At 37.1% G+C, this 17314-nt stretch overlaps 1 pseudogene across 1 annotated transcript in view; it reads left to right on the top strand.

Annotated features, from left to right (window-relative positions):
* The window catches only part of LOC144233777 (ATP-dependent translocase ABCB1-like), a 131958-nt pseudogene that overhangs the window by 113531 nt on the left and 1113 nt on the right, over positions 1 to 17314 (top strand). Inside the window, exons 2-3 of the transcript XR_013335755.1 lie at positions 4002 to 4069; positions 10714 to 10762. The product of XR_013335755.1 is annotated as an ATP-dependent translocase ABCB1-like (transcript). The remainder of the gene's footprint in view (positions 1 to 4001; positions 4070 to 10713; positions 10763 to 17314) is intronic.

Raw genomic sequence — 17314 nt, 5'->3', positions numbered from 1 at the left:
CAGATGCTGGGGGGAGTGGCAAAGAAGATATGAAATAGTATTGTTCATTTTCTTTATTATTTAGGTGCTGGCTTTTTTTCTTCTATTGCTCTACTGAGAGTGAGAGAGAGAATAAATAAATGTAGCTACATACATGAGTGGTGAAGAGTGACAAGAAAGGGCAGAAATAGATCAAGAAGAGATATCATTCTAATTTATAACAGTTGTTGAGTGTTTTGGGGTGTTTCGGGCACTGCAGAAGCCTTTTAAATACACAAATCACCTAATCTTTCAATGACACTATAAAGTACCATTATTATCCCCTCTCCACCAAAGACTTAACTGAAAAAGAAGTAACCTGTTCAAAGTTATGCAGTAAATAAGAAGAGAAATGGTATTTGAATCTATTTTTCTGACTCTAAGTCCCAAATTGTTTAGTGGAGTCAGATACTAAAGACAAAAATGGTTGTAAATCAATTTAGTTACAGATTTACATGTGGAAACATTTCCATTTAGGATTAAGAAAAAGTGCCAATCATCTGAGGCTGAAAGGGAATGAACATGTGTGTATATGTTGGGGGCAAGGAAGAAAATATAAAGAGTTGAGGTAGATGAAGATGGTCAGAGAGAAATAACGTGTTGCAGCCCTTTGAAGCTAAGTGGAACTCTTAAATATGATAGAGTTGGTGGTAGTGAGATATGCATGTTTTCTAAGATGGTAAGTTATAGATGAAAATGTTTCACGGGGGTCAGAAAGGCAGTGGAGTGGAGTGCACTGTAATAGTGTACTGCAGTGTAGACTAGTGGCTAAGAGTATAGTTAGGAGAGCTGGACTGCCCTCAGGTCCTGGGTCAGCTGCTTAACCAATTATGTGACTTTGGGCAAATCATGGAAACCTTAGTTTCTCCCACTGTAAAATGGGAGCAATAATAATAGTACCCACTTCATAGGATTATTCTGAAGATTAAAAGAGTTAATCCCTTTCAAGTGCTTGGGATAGTTCCTGATACACGTATATTGCTTACTAAATGCGAGTTAGTATTATTCCCACATGTATGCGGAGGGACACAAATGTTGAGTCTGGGGACAGTAGAGACAAGTTGTTAAAAGGACTGCATGCTGGTGGAGGACAGGAAGGTGCAGAATTATGGGGAGGCACACTTTAAAATTTTTTATAATGTTTATTTATTTTTGAGAGACAGAGAGAGACAGAGCATGAACAGCGGAGGGGCAGAGAGAGGTGAGACACAGAATCCAAAGCAGGCTCCAGACTCTGAACTGTTAGCACAAAGCCCAGTACAGGGCTCAAACTCACAAACCATGAGGCCCTGACGTGAACTGAAGTTAGATGCCTAACCGACTAAACCATCCAGGTGCCCCAGGAAGCACACTTTTAAAAGGAAAAGTAGCTGCTTGTATGAAGGTATGTGAGTGAAGACTTGGGTTTCGCTGGAAATTAATGAAACTTGAGGAGGAAATGCCACGTTCAGTTGTTTGATATTACCAGGAGTAGTGGGCTGTAATGCTGACAGGAGTCAGAATCTTTAAAGAAGTCAAGACTGTGGCTTAGAAATAGCTAAAACAGTCCATTATTTTAGATCTCTCATATTTTATAACCATATTTTCATGCCAGTGGAGCAAAAAAATTTAGAAAAATGTATAATAGAAAAAGGGAGCTTTATTAAAAACTCTTCGGGCTATTCTAATCTTTAAGCTACCTATGTCCTTGATAGAGATTTTCACTTGAAGCTCAAGCCTGTAGACATAGTATTACCATAATATTATACTTTAAAGAAATATCCTACATTGTTTCAGGGAGGATAAGGCCATTTACACAGATACACAAAATATAACAAGATCACATAAATTAAAGATGGGACAAAGTAAAACAACAGTGGAAACAGAAGCAGATTCATGAATCACATTAAAAATGAATGTGAAAAAGATGAAAGCTTTATACATTTGTTCCAGGTGGACCCACTGGTTAAGCTTTTAACCAGTGAACCAATGCCATACACATGTATATCCAATTAGAACATAGAGAAAATTAGTGGTATCTAATTTACAGTTTGCAAAGAACTTGGTTTTATGGCTAAGAAAAAAAAGGCATAGAATATTTGGTAAAAGGCGAAAGATTGGTACAATCTAAAGAGAAACCAGAAAATGACACAGACTATTTGGAGTGAAAGATGGAAAGGAAATTAGGGCTTTGAAGTATGTTTTCCTTAAATAAAGTAGGGAAAAGACCTATGCAGTAAAAAAATAAAAAATAAAAGGTTTTTCTTCTTATACACTTCTGCAGCTAGCCGAGAGGCACACATATAAGTCAGAGAATGAAGACTAAAGGTGACAGAAACATGCTTCCCCTAGGTTTATAAGAAGTAAGAAAAGTTCTTATGTGAGTTAACACTGCTTTATGAATTTTATTGCAAAGATTGCACTTACTTTTCATCAAAGTGAAGAAAACAGTGGACAGGAAAAAATAGTAAATGGTAGCAGTAAATATGGAATTAAATGACAACTAAAATAATATGCTAAAATACATGATACTTTTTTTAATAATTCCAATTAAAGTGTGAGCGTTTAGAAATGAACCATGGGCTCTGATTGGATGGCTAACATCTGTAAAGGTTACATACTTTTATTTTTATTTTCTTTAAGGTCACATACATTTAAATATTATTTTTACCTTGAAATGCCTATCTCAACTTACACATTTAAAGTCTTCTTATTTCTTTCCATTTATCTTGAAGTAGAAGATGCACAGATATACCTCAGAAACTGTCAAGCATACTAAAGACTCTCGCAGAAAATTTTCACCTGGCATTTTTACAGGTGCTGCTAGAAAGAAAAGTTTAGCTTGTGTTAACACACATGTATATTTTAAATATACATATATAAAATGTATACATGTATGTAAATATATAAATATGTAATTAAAATAAAATAAATTATTCATTAATGTAATTCAGTAATGTAATTAATGTAATAAATATGGATATTTATATGGATGTTATATACATATGTATATGTATATTACATGTATACTGTAAGTATATGTATATTATATGTATATACATCTGCATATTACATGCATATATATTATATGTATATAATATACATGTATATTATATATTATATAATCTGTATGTATATAAAATATTCTCGTTTCTGTGATATATTTATAATTCCATGGATATGGAGCGTGATGTGGACATGTAGAGACATGACTATAAATGTACCTGTCCCCGATGATTCAGCTGATTAGCGCTCGTCTCCGAACTCTTCTGCTGAGGGGCTATAGAAAGGAGGACACTCCTCCCGCAAAATCAACCTGTTTCGTAACTCGAGCAATCAGCATCCAGGCCAGAGGCGGGCGGGGGCTGGGCCTCTGGCCTCACTCCCCCGGACGCAGGAAACGGGGCGCATTCGAGCAGCGGCTCCTCGCGGCTCTAAGAAGCCGGGGCCGCTGTTCGAGTCCGCCGGGCCTTTCCTTTAAGATCTGAATCTCTTCTTTCAAAAATCCCCGTCTCGGTCGAAGTTAGGAAAGAAAGCCCGAGGTAGGGGCGCGCGAAGCTGAGGGCTAGATGGGGACAAGTTCGCAGGAGGGGTTGGGCTCTCCAGTTTCCTGAGCTTGGTCCCCGTGGGAAAAAGGCTTTGGGGAAGAGGGAAGGCGAATTCCTCTTTGCGAGTTCGCGGGGGCCCAAGCGAGGGGAGCACTAGACTCCCCCGGGGAGCCCCCGAGGCACCCCGGCCCCCAGGGTTTCGGCGCTCGCCACGCGCGCCGCGCTCTGCGGCCGGAGCGCGTAGAGCCGGCGGGGTGCAGGCAGCGGGAGCCTGAGCTGCTGCAGCGGGGGTGGGGGGAGGGGAAGCATCACGCTCCCGAGGGCCGACGGGGCGGCCGCCGCGGCGGCGTCGGGCAAAGTCTGGGATGCGCCTCCGCCCTCCCGCTACCCCCTCGGTGTCACCTCCAGCTTCCGGCGGCTCCTGCATCTGATTCAAGGCCTGTGGTTTCTTCTCAGGTCGCGATGGATCAGGAAGGAGGCAGCAATGGAAAAGCAGAGAAGAACTGGAAAATGGGCAAAAAAAGGTAGCCAGTCTGTTTCGCTTTCACACTTACGGTGGCTTGAGAGATTTGGGAAATTTGTTTCTAGCCTCCGGCTCTGTAATAACTGAAGAGTTGATGGTGGCAATGATATTTTTAACTATAAACGCAAGTGGTTTTTCTGCAGAAGTTCGCCGGCTGAGTTGAGGACGGCGTTTACATCTTCCCATGGCCGCGGTGAGCTTCTTCTTCAGCCCTGAGGCCCCCACACGCCAGTGTTTTCACATCCCTTTTCTGTGCTTTGTGAATCTCTGCTTCACGACGCACCCGGACATGTGCTGCGTGTGCTTTGCAGCGTGGTCGAGTCTCTCGCATTCCGGACGCGTAAACATTGGCGTGTTTGTGGCATGCCAGACGGACGGAAGGCCAAAACTGCATTAAGGTGTCCCCCCGAACCTTTTTTTTTTTTTTTTTTCCAAAGTCAAGGCATAGCTGACGCTTATATGAGAAATTCTGAAAGGAGAAGCCTTTGCTAAAGAAGCTACTAGCATTGTGTGAAATTATTGATAATGGAACCCCCAAAGGGAAATTTTAAGTAAATTTTGCTCACAGTGCAGTGTCTTAAGTAAGAAATTTTAAACTTTGCTCAGTAGGTTCATTGGTAGTTGTCAATTGTAATAAAAAGGATAAAATAAAATAGTAAATATATTAATGTTATTAGGAACCAAGATTTTATAGTGTAAAAGATGAGAAGTACAAATATGGGCATAAAATAAGGTTTTAAGAATAATGTTAAATTTGAACTGGAAACTTCAATATGAACTCACGAATTTTAAAAAAGTTGACTTTTTGTCCCTGGAACGGGACAATAGGAGTGAGTACACTTAGTGCCAGATCTTGGTTTCTAAGTACCATTCCTCACTAAATGGAATCTTTACCCCGTGTGTGGGATGCAGAGAGATGCAAAGGGAGCCTGGAGCATCTTGCTCAGTGGAATTGTCTAAAAGGACACAGGAGCTGGCTTCACTGTATTGGATTATGGAATACTGTATATAGTACAATGCATGAATCGTGAAGACGGAAATTTTTAAAAAGTGGGAGAGGTAGTGAGAATTACGGAATGTTCTTCACAGAAGAATGCCAGCTATCTAATTCAAACCTGCATTGTTATAGTTGATTCAGGCAAAGATTGTTATGGATCTTAAATGACTCAGGAAAGTTGTATCTAAAAATTATCCCAAATTTTTACTAATTGCAAAAAGGAAAGTGGGGGATTTTCAGTGGAGAGGTTTTTGCAGTTAGCAATCTTAACCAAGTAATCACACCTGGCGTCACTCCTGGTAGAGTCCTGAATTAGTGACTTGTCATCACCCAGGAAGTATGTTTGCAGAAACATTTAGACATTTAGAATCCTAGTGAGCGTCTAGATGGTTGCTGTCCAACAGAAATACAATGGGAGCCACATTTGTAATTGTTATTTTTCTAGTAGCAGCATTAAAAACATAAAAAGAAACAAGTGAAATTAGTTTTGAAAGTATATTTTAAAGAGCCCAGTATGTCTAAAATACAAGTTCTATATGTAATCAGAATTATTAATGATATAGTTTACATTCTCTTTTTCATATAATGTCTTCACATCTGCTGTGTATTTTATGCTTACTGCACATCTCAATTTGGACTCAGTTTGAAACTGACATATCTAAGATGCAGAACATTCTATATGACATCTTATTATAAAAAGTCGATGTGGGTAGAGGGGGCAGAAGGACTTCTAGATTTAAAAAAGAGACTAAAGACGAAAAACCACCCAGTATATTGTGTGGACCTCAATTACATCTGAGTTCAAAAACAAAAGAGGAAAAACCTGTAGAAAACAATTTTGGACACTTTGTAGCTTAGATATTAGATGATAGCCAGATTGCTGTTAATTTTCTGAAATGTGAAAATAGTGGGAAAATACATGAAATGCCATGATGTTTGCAACTTACTTTCAAATGGCTCAGCAGAATATTAACAATGATAATACATACTTATGTAAATAAAGAAAATATGGTCAAAATGTTAACAATTGTTGAATTTAGGTAGTGAATCTTATATGGGTCGTCATTATTAGTATTCTTTTAATTGTTCTATTTGAAAGGTTTCATAATAAAAAATTGCGTATACACAAAAGGAAAAATACTCCATAGAGTGGAAGAAGGATACTTCCCCTTTTGTTTTTAATTTTTGTTTTACTAGATCTCTTAAAGAACTATGTCCTTAATATACAAACAGGGATATTGGTGTAAGAAGTATTGAGAGTATGGAAGGATATAGTAAAGAAATTTTTTGGAACCTGCACATACCTTCGTTTTTATATCATGGCTTACAGACTTTTTAAACAAATTTGTTTTTTTTACATAAGTAATTCTTATTAAATTATGCCTGTCATCACTGATTTTAATCCATTTTTAATACAATTATATGTTTTTTCTAGTTTTCTTGAGATATAATTGACATACAGCACTATCTCAGCTCAAGAATACAGTATAATGGTGTGATGTACATATATTGTGAAAAGATTATCACAGTACATTTTGTTAACATCTATCATCTCATACACATAAAATAAAAATAAAAACAAAAAATTTTCCACTTGTGGTGTGAACTCTTAGGATCTACTCTCAACAACTTTCATATGTATCATACAGCACTCATCATGTACTCATGTTAACTATACTCATCATGTTGTACATTACATCCCTGGGACTTCCTTATCTTTGTACCTTTGGATAAACTTCCCTCTGTTTTCCACCTCCCTCAGCCTCTGATAACCACAAAGCTGATCTTTTTTTCTATCAGTTGTTTTTGTTTAAACTGTGTTCTAAATTGGAATTATGAAGAAGCACATGGCTTTGCTAGTGTATATATAATGCTTGGATAATAGTGTCATTTGGAATCTATGTATTTGTAAAGGTTTGATAAGCAACCTGCCTTTTGTAAACACTGTTTTAAGCTGATGCGAATAAGGACATAATCTAGTAGGGATGAGAGATCAATATGAAAGTGCATTTCTATATAATGTGGTATCTCAGAAGTCTGAGGTTGCACTGAATAGCTTAGTGTTTGGGGGAGAGACTCTTCCACTTAAACTTGGCTTTAGTCCAGCTGTGTGACCTTGAACAAGTTCATGAACTCTATTCACCTGCAGTTTTCTCAGCTCTGACAGAATGACAAAAATGTGCCTGCCCTGAAGAGATTGAGATAAGATTAAATGAGATTGTGTAGGGGAAGTGTTTACTTAGCCAGCATCTGGAACATTATAAATTTTTCAGAGTAGCAGCAGTTTTAGAGAATGAAAAAATAAATAAAAAGCTTGGAGCTAAAATTCAATTATATGTGACTATTTTTTTCCTCTCATCCTGGTTCCAGAGATACTGAAACCATGCTTTACTGGGAATAGGGTGGGACCAAATCTGAAGAGTTATGTTTGTGTGTTTTGTGTGTTTTCATGTCCGATTAACATCAGTTTAAAGCCAAATATGGGGTAAGCTGTGGATTTTTTTTTCCTTAGAAGTCTCTTCAATTCTTTGACCTCACTTAGCATAAAGAACAAAGATGAATTTACTTTTGAACTTGAAAATCTGTATGAAAATAAAGTGATGTTTCTCTGAAATAGTCTTTCATTTTGTACATATGAAAGTAAAGATACAGAGGTTTACTTCATGCCGTAGGTGGCAGTTAATACAGAGTAGAAAACAGGATACAGTTAATTTGAATTTGGATTCGAAATAATAATTAGCCTTCTTATTCCTGAGGACATCTTTCTGACAGCTTATAGACTTTTTTTTTTTTTTTTTTTTTTTTTCCAATTTTTTTTGTGTTTNAACAAATTTGTTTTTTTTACATAAGTAATTCTTATTAAATTATGCCTGTCATCACTGATTTTAATCCATTTTTAATACAATTATATGTTTTTTCTAGTTTTCTTGAGATATAATTGACATACAGCACTATCTCAGCTCAAGAATACAGTATAATGGTGTGATGTACATATATTGTGAAAAGATTATCACAGTACATTTTGTTAACATCTATCATCTCATACACATAAAATAAAAATAAAAACAAAAAATTTTCCACTTGTGGTGTGAACTCTTAGGATCTACTCTCAACAACTTTCATATGTATCATACAGCACTCATCATGTACTCATGTTAACTATACTCATCATGTTGTACATTACATCCCTGGGACTTCCTTATCTTTGTACCTTTGGATAAACTTCCCTCTGTTTTCCACCTCCCTCAGCCTCTGATAACCACAAAGCTGATCTTTTTTTCTATCAGTTGTTTTTGTTTAAACTGTGTTCTAAATTGGAATTATGAAGAAGCACATGGCTTTGCTAGTGTATATATAATGCTTGGATAATAGTGTCATTTGGAATCTATGTATTTGTAAAGGTTTGATAAGCAACCTGCCTTTTGTAAACACTGTTTTAAGCTGATGCGAATAAGGACATAATCTAGTAGGGATGAGAGATCAATATGAAAGTGCATTTCTATATAATGTGGTATCTCAGAAGTCTGAGGTTGCACTGAATAGCTTAGTGTTTGGGGGAGAGACTCTTCCACTTAAACTTGGCTTTAGTCCAGCTGTGTGACCTTGAACAAGTTCATGAACTCTATTCACCTGCAGTTTTCTCAGCTCTGACAGAATGACAAAAATGTGCCTGCCCTGAAGAGATTGAGATAAGATTAAATGAGATTGTGTAGGGGAAGTGTTTACTTAGCCAGCATCTGGAACATTATAAATTTTTCAGAGTAGCAGCAGTTTTAGAGAATGAAAAAATAAATAAAAAGCTTGGAGCTAAAATTCAATTATATGTGACTATTTTTTTCCTCTCATCCTGGTTCCAGAGATACTGAAACCATGCTTTACTGGGAATAGGGTGGGACCAAATCTGAAGAGTTATGTTTGTGTGTTTTGTGTGTTTTCATGTCCGATTAACATCAGTTTAAAGCCAAATATGGGGTAAGCTGTGGATTTTTTTTTCCTTAGAAGTCTCTTCAATTCTTTGACCTCACTTAGCATAAAGAACAAAGATGAATTTACTTTTGAACTTGAAAATCTGTATGAAAATAAAGTGATGTTTCTCTGAAATAGTCTTTCATTTTGTACATATGAAAGTAAAGATACAGAGGTTTACTTCATGCCGTAGGTGGCAGTTAATACAGAGTAGAAAACAGGATACAGTTAATTTGAATTTGGATTCGAAATAATAATTAGCCTTCTTATTCCTGAGGACATCTTTCTGACAGCTTATANTTTTTTTTTTTTTTTTTTTTTTTTTTTTACCATAGCTTTTCTGGATTGAATTTATTGTTGTACTGGTACATTTAGGACTCCAGATATCCTTGCAGAATTAGATTAGCTCATACAGAGTGATTTAATTACCTTTCTTCTTAGGTTTGTTTATGCCCAACATCTGATTGACACTACTCTCCATTAGTAGAGGGAATTATTAAGGATAATATCTAGGTAGTACATAGATAGAATATCAACTGCTAGAATTACTTAGATGATAATTAAGGGAATTAACTCGGGACAGCATGACTGATTTTCTAGTTACAGATCTTCCTTAACTTAGGATGGGATTATGGGGATAAATGGGGGCTATATCCCCATAACCGCATCCTAAGTTAACAGTATCGTTTTAGTTGAAAATGTCTTTACTGCATCTAACCTACTGAACATCATAGTTTAGCCTAAACTGTTTTAAACATGCTTAGAATATTTACATTAGTGTATGCTTGGGCAAAATTAGCTAACACGAAGCCTATTTTATGATAAAGTGTTGGCTGTCTCATGTAACTTATTGAGTACTGTACTGGAAACAGAATGGTTGTGTGGTTACAGAACGGTTTTAAGTGTATGGGTTGTTTACCCTTGTTACTGCATGGCTGTCTGGGAGCTCTAGGTGACTGTGGCTGCCCAGCGTCACTGGAGAGTACTGTACTGCATGTTAGCTCGGGGAAGAGATCCAAATTCCATGTTGGAAGTGTAGTTTCTAATGAATGCATAACACTTTCTTGCCGTGCCAGTGTTAAACCATTGTAACTCAGGAACTGTCTGTAGAATAAAAACAGGAAGCTCTCTTTTTTCAGCATTATTTTTCACATTGCAAAAGTTAGGTGTCTGTGTATTCATCATAGAAAATTAGGAAATATCAAAGGCACGAAGAAGAGAATATTTTGATAGAAATCTCAATACCCAATGATAACCACATATATAGATTTCTAAGATACATGTAAACATTTTTAAACTTCATAAATGGGATATACTATTAATGTAATTTTTATGGAATAATATATTATAGACATATTTCTTTTTCCTATTTGCTGTTAAATATAGGACCTATGTGGCGCCTGAGTGGCTCAGTTGGCTAAGTATCTGACTTGGGCTCAGGTCATGATCTCATGGTTTGTGAGTTTGAGCCCTGTGTCGGGCTCTGTGCTGACAACTCAAAGTCTGGAGCCTGCTTTGGAGTCTGTCTCCCTCTCTCTCTGCCCCTCCCTCACTTGTACTCTGTCTTTCTCTCTCTTAAAAATATTAATTTTTAAAAAAAAAATAGAGGATCTATGCTAATTTGGTCCTTTAAAAATTTATATAATTTAAAACCTTTGTGCAATTCTGTTTATGTTTTTCAGTAAAAAAGAGAAGAAAGAAAAGAAACCAACTGTCAGTACGCTTGCAATGGTGAGTTTGAACTTACTTGCTGTTCAAAATGCTTTGGAAATTTGACTTCTTCTTACCTAAAATAGAGAATAGAGATGTTTCATCTGGTATAATATTTTCTTGGAAAGCATGTTAACAGAGAGGTAAACCAAATAGGTTTAATTTAGCTTGCTTTCAGGGGGAATGCTGATCATAATAGATCATCTATATAAACTGATCCTCAACAGCTACTCCTCTTGATCTAGATTTTGGCATTCTGCCAATTATTTATGTGGCCAGCAATTTGTTATTTATGTAAGTACTTCTCCCAGTGATGATATCAGCCATCTAGATAGAGCCACATGGAGTGTGGTTCTAATAGGACACAAGGTTCCTTGTCATTAGTGGCTCTCAAATTCTGGCAAGTTTGAGGTCAAAGTCCCAGGTACTAAAAAAATAGAAGTCAGCAATGCATGATTTATTACTATGAACTTGATTTATTACTATGAACTTAGTACATGCTATTATTCCTCTGTGTTGAATAATTGATCTCATTTTGTGGTTGCATGGCAGTTGCTTAGAAGCTCTTCTTTAATCAGACTTGAAATAAGACAGGATATTATAGGTATGGCTGGTTGATGGTCTCTCTCTACCTGGATTCTGCTTTCCTGAGACCCTGGAACACTACTGAACCAATTAAGTCCAGTAATGAATACATACTATGTAATTCAATTGTAACAAACCAGACATTTTTTAAATGTCATTGGTAGGGGAGAGATAGGCTATCTTGTAAAAAGGATACTAGTAAATTGAATATAATAGTTATAGGCAGGAAAAAACAGTTGCCTCACTTTGACACTGCGGACTCTGTGGTTATCTTACATGATCATCCTCTTGCACTACAGTTGATCTGGCTACAGACCTCTACAATCTTTAGAATTTTAGAGGAATGAGACTATATGTTGGGTCATTCTCAAGAAGACTACTCACATGACCAAGGGACAGATAATTCACTATGAGGTCTCCCAGGACATTCTTAGGTATTAAAAGAAGCTTTTATGTTAACATAGGGTTTAATCCCAAGATTTGATTTCAATTTTGTCATTTCAAGACCAAAACAATTCTGTCTTTTGTAGTTTAGATTTTATTATTTGTAGCTTCAATTTTTTAAAAAGTCTTATTTTAAGAAATTTAACATATCTAATACTTGGAGGTAACAATATCAATATAATTAAGCCACAAAAGAATAAAAATATATATTTTGAATGTGAGGGAATAATAACACACATAAAGCACTATGTGCCATGTGTTTGGTCTGAGTACTCTATATAGAAGTCATTTAATCATTGCAAGTCCCTTTGAGATAGGTCCTATTATTATTCTAATTTTACAGATGAAGAAACTAAGCTAGACATACTAGCTTGCCCACTTGATACACAGCAGGACTAGGATTCAAACCTGTGAAGTTCATGTTCTAGGTCACAGTGCCTGGAAGGAATATACTCTAAGCCTGTTGATGAAGAACTGTACTATTTAGGTGGCTTTTCCTTGTATCTTTTTCTTAAAGAGTTGATGTAGAAAACTGAACTCGTATGTAAAACCTACTGACCTGAGGACACATTCAGAATGTTTAACAGTATAGTGCTGGTGTTATCAGCTAAGACAAAAACTCATGTGTCAGGGCTCCCCCAGGAAGCCCAGCTTGGATGATTTCCTATGAGGTCTCTCAGGACTTAGCATATTGTCATACTCATGATACTCATGGCCAGCAAAAGAAAGAAAGCAAAATCAACAATGGGAAAAGGAAAGAGGGAGGCAGAATTCGAGGAGAAACCAGGCACAAGCTCCCGGAGTCACACTTAACTCCCCCCAGCAACAAATGGTATTAAGTGTGAAAGGCCATCAGGCAAGCTCATTAGAAACTCAGCACCCAAAGTTTATAGTGGGGCTGATCACATAGGCACAACATGTACCAGAATTCCAGACTTCTAGAAGAAAGACAGGTATTCAGCACTAAGCACATTGTTTGTACAGATAATTTGGCCACTTTTATCAGTAAGGTAATGTCAACCCACCCCAAATCCAAGTTCTAGATGCCCACCAAAGGACAATCTTGAACACAGGTCTTTCTGAACATCAAATCTCAGGCTTGGATTTTTAACTCCTTTCTGCTATGAGACTTGTTAGTAGTCATGAGAAGGTGATGAAAAAGAGGTAAAGAATATTCACGTGTTCTGACTAGCTTTTATTTTTCAAATATATGTATCAGGCCTTGTTTAAACAGAACAAGAAACACAAAAGTTGAATAAAATCTAAAGCAAGCAAAGAAATGAGACAGATGGAAATAAAGGCAGGAAAAATACAAGTGGGGCCACAGGTCCTACACAAAGCACTCCTTAAAGTTTACATGCTGTAGCCAGCATTGTGCAGCAGGCTCAATTCTGAGCATTCTACTTCATGAATCATATTGAAGAATTAATTCCTTTCAAAACAGATTATTTTTATTATTTATTTAGTGCTTCTTCAATGCCAGGTATTTGTTAAACACTCCACATTTATTATTTAACTTAATCTCCACAGTGACTCAATGACACAGGAACTTGTTTTATTCTTACACGAGATGATGAAACAAACTCAGAGATGTTGAGTGATGCATTAAAAGTTACAGATTTATGTAGCGAGTAAGGGAGCAGGTCCTTACTACAGAGCTAACGCTTTTAACAACTTTAATCATTTATGACAACTTATGGCCAGTTGAACTTTTACCTGCCTGGAATTGAAGAGTTCTTTTTTGATGCTATTATCCTCTGACCACCTGGTCACTCCTCAGTCATTGAAGATTTTACCACCAGGCTCAGTGTCTTGCTTTCCACACCCAGAGCTCCTATTATCTCCAGTAACTTTTATGGTGTTATGGATAACTGCTCCTTGACCTTCACAAGTGCAGTAATCTGTTTCTTTGTCCCTCCAGCCACCTGCTTGTGCACGCACATCCTGACTTTTGTTGTTATTTGAAACTGTTGTACCTCCAAAGTGATTGATTGAAACAGCAGCTCAAATTAGTGAGCCATCTCCTTTCTTTTCAATCTGCTCAATATTCTCTCTGGATGTTTGGTCCATTGACCCATCACTTTCCCATCAGCCCTTTTTCTTGCCCAAATGATAACCTTCTTTCCTCTTGTCATTTGTTATACGAAACCCGAGCAAAGTCACTGGTGCCCGAATTCCTTCATTTGATTGTTGCTGTAGCAAACCTCATAATAGGGTATATCCCCAACTGAATTCCTATTCCTACTCTTCTCTTGACTATGTCAGTCCTCTACTCTTTTCACGTTTCCCCCTTCTCCCCTTCCACCTTTGGTGGATGACCTCTCCTTTTATTTCACAAAAAGAATGAAAGCCACCTGACAAAAGTTCCTCAGCCCATCTGTCCTAGTCTACAAGCAGATCTCTACTTGGATCAGATCCCTCCTTCTTCCCTCCTAATATAACAGGGAGAATCTGGTTCTGAAAACTAATCACTCATTTGTACTTTGGCTTCCACATCCTCTGCCTTCTCATGGACCTTATATATTACTACTGCTATTATTATTATTAATACCATCATCATCATCCTTTCTCTTCTGTATCTACAGTCTCTGCCTCTCAACTGGGCCTTTCCCATTGGCATTTATATGTGAGGTGCCTTTAGTTTCATTAATGCCATCCTTCAAGCCACCTCCCCTCTTGCTTGCTTCACATACAGGAGCTGCCTTTACTTGTTAAGTTTCACCTTACAGTCACTTCTTAAGACATTATAGCTTGGCTTCTGTCTCTGCCACTCATCAAATTCAGTAGACATATCTTGGATAACATCTTGACTTTTAAGTTGTATTTGACACTGTCTACCGTTTTCTTTTTTCTCTTTGCTTCCATGGTGCCACAGTCAGCTGATCTTTCTCCTAGCTCTTTTTTTTTTCTTGTGTCATCTTTGCCTGTGAAATAGAATTCATTAATCCCTTATCCCAGAGCTTAGTGATGGTGTTGGCATTTTTGTGCTTTCAAACAGACATTTCTAAATTTTTTTCATGCAAAACTTCTTTCTCAGTTGAGCTCCATTCTGTAAAGTTTTAATATCTTTGACCCATTTGCAGTGGTTTCCTTTACCAATTTCTAGTTGCTTTTGTTTCTCCATTGAGGACATTGGCATTTAATTGCTTCTACTTCACTCACCTATGCTCTCATTCTTCCATTTGGGTAACCTTAATAATGACTCATAGGCTCAGCATTCTTTGCCCTGTTAAGCTCCAACAACCTTCACTCCTACTCTACTTCAGTAGATTGCACTTGTGAACAAGGACCTGGGGTTTATCATCTGGGTGGACTCCCATCTAAGAGAGTCTTTAAGTTATAAACTCAAAGGTATGCATCTTCAACCTCAACTTTTGATACCTTCTAGTTTAGCCTTTTCTCTTTGTTATCTTTTTTTTCCCTGACTTAGTGTACTCATTTCCTGTTGTTAATATAACAGAGTACCATTAATTTAGCAGCTTAAAACAACACAAATTCATTACCGTTTTGTTCTCATTATTTAAGAGTCTCTTATGGTTTGCCTCCATCTCTGTTCGAAACTTTTTTCCCCTCCCCTTCCCCCATGGTCTTCTGTTAAGTTCCTCAAATTCCACATATGAGTGAAAATATATGAAATTTGTCATTCTCTGACCTATTTCACTTAGCATAATACCGTCCAGTTCCATCCACATTGTTGCAAATGGCAGAATTTCATTCTTTCTCATTGCCAGGTTGTATTCCATTCTATATATAAGCCACGTCTTCTTTATCCATTCATCAGTTGATGGACATTGAGGTCTTTCCATAATTTGGCTATTGTTGAAAGCACTGCCATAAACATTGGGGTACATATGCCCCTATGAATCAGCACTCCTATACTCATTGGATAAATTCCTAGTAGTGCCATTGCTGGGCCATAGGGTAATTCTACTTTTAATTTTTTGAAGACCCTCTACACTATTTTCAAGAATGGCTGCACCAGTTTGCATTCCCTGTATATTTGATTTTTTAATTTTAGACAGAGAGAGAGAGAGAGAGAGCTGGGGAGGAGGGGCAGATGGAGAGAGAAGAGAATCTCAAGCAGACTCCATGCTCAGCACAGAACCCAGTACAGAGCTCGATCCCACAATACTGCAGTCATGATCTGAACTGAGAGCAAGTCAGACACTTAACCAGTTGAACTACTTAGGGGCCATAGGTGTTTTTTTAAGGAGGTAGATGCAAGCTTAGTTAAAAAAAAAAAAGTAATGACAAAATTTAGCCTGTGTTTCAATGAAATTGGGAAAAATGACAAAAAACATATTCTGTTTTAATTTGTAAAGAAGATGTTTTTAGATTATGGAATGTTACAGATTGTGGATATGTCATTACCTCAAGCTTAAGCTTACTTGATTACATTTTTAAGAGTTAGAAAAATATTAAATGCAAATACCTAAATATATACTAGATGTTCTTCTTACACCAAACTTGAATTTTTGCTAATTTTACAACTCAGCTTCACTAATTCTTTCCTGCTTTACGGACTGCCAGTCACTACTCCCAAGAACTATTTTGCTCTTTATTTCTCCACTTGTCAATTTAGTTCTTTTTTTTCCTTTTTTTTTGGTGGTGGGGGGATGAAACCATTTTATTCAAAGGCTTCTGGGAAAGGTCGAAGGGGAAAAGGTGATCCTACGTCCTCGGCCCGGCAGGAATCTTCCCAACCTTGCAGTCACCAAAAAAGAATTTTTAGTTCTTATTTGTACCTGTTATTACTTAAAATTCCTTTTTAGCTAACTTTAGGATTGGCTTCTGTCTCTTTGTAAAGTATATGTAAATTTGAAAACCTTGCTTCTGCTGCTGTGTCTTTTATGTTGCCTGATCTTGATCTTTGTTTTGGCTTATGTTACTTCCTAGACCTCTGACTTTTTACTCAGTTTCCTCTGTAGGTTATATCTGCTGACTATATATCATGGATCCACAGAACAACCACCTGTTTATTCACAAACCTCCACAGAAGGCTTCATCCTGTCTCTGTTTTTGTTTCTGTTTTTCTTTCATTTGGTTTTCTTTCAGTCCTTATTTAGTTCTTTAAATGTATAGAAGTATTGATTGCTTCTCAAATGGACTGTCACAGAGCCCCAAGCCAGGTCCCGTTACTATATGTCTTCTCATCACTTTTTGGATAAAGAGAAGTCTTTCTTTATTTTTGACTGGCCTATAATTAAAGAGAGAATGCAGACCTGCACTGGTCAGTCATTATGGCCATATTCTATTTTTTTAGGAAATCTTTTTTGGAGAAGCATGCATTTAACTGATTCTTCCTTTACTCTTCCTTCTCACTATTGAGGCCTAATTGTATTAAAATTATTTACATTCAACTACATGGCAATGAGAAAGAATAAAATCTGGCCATGTGTAGCAACATGGATGGAACTTGATGGTGCTATGCTGAACGAAATAAGTCAGGCAGAGAAGGAAACCGNAATCTGGCCATGTGTAGCAACATGGATGGAACTTGATGGTGCTATGCTGAGCGAAATAAGTCAGGCAGAGAAGGAAACC

This window comes from Crocuta crocuta, unplaced genomic scaffold, assembly GCF_008692635.1.
Source record: "Crocuta crocuta isolate KB4526 unplaced genomic scaffold, BGI_CrCroc_1.0 scaffold165, whole genome shotgun sequence".
NCBI lineage: Eukaryota > Metazoa > Chordata > Mammalia > Carnivora > Hyaenidae > Crocuta > Crocuta crocuta.
Note: the sequence above shows the minus strand (reverse complement) of the source record. Positions and strands in the feature narration are given on the sequence as shown.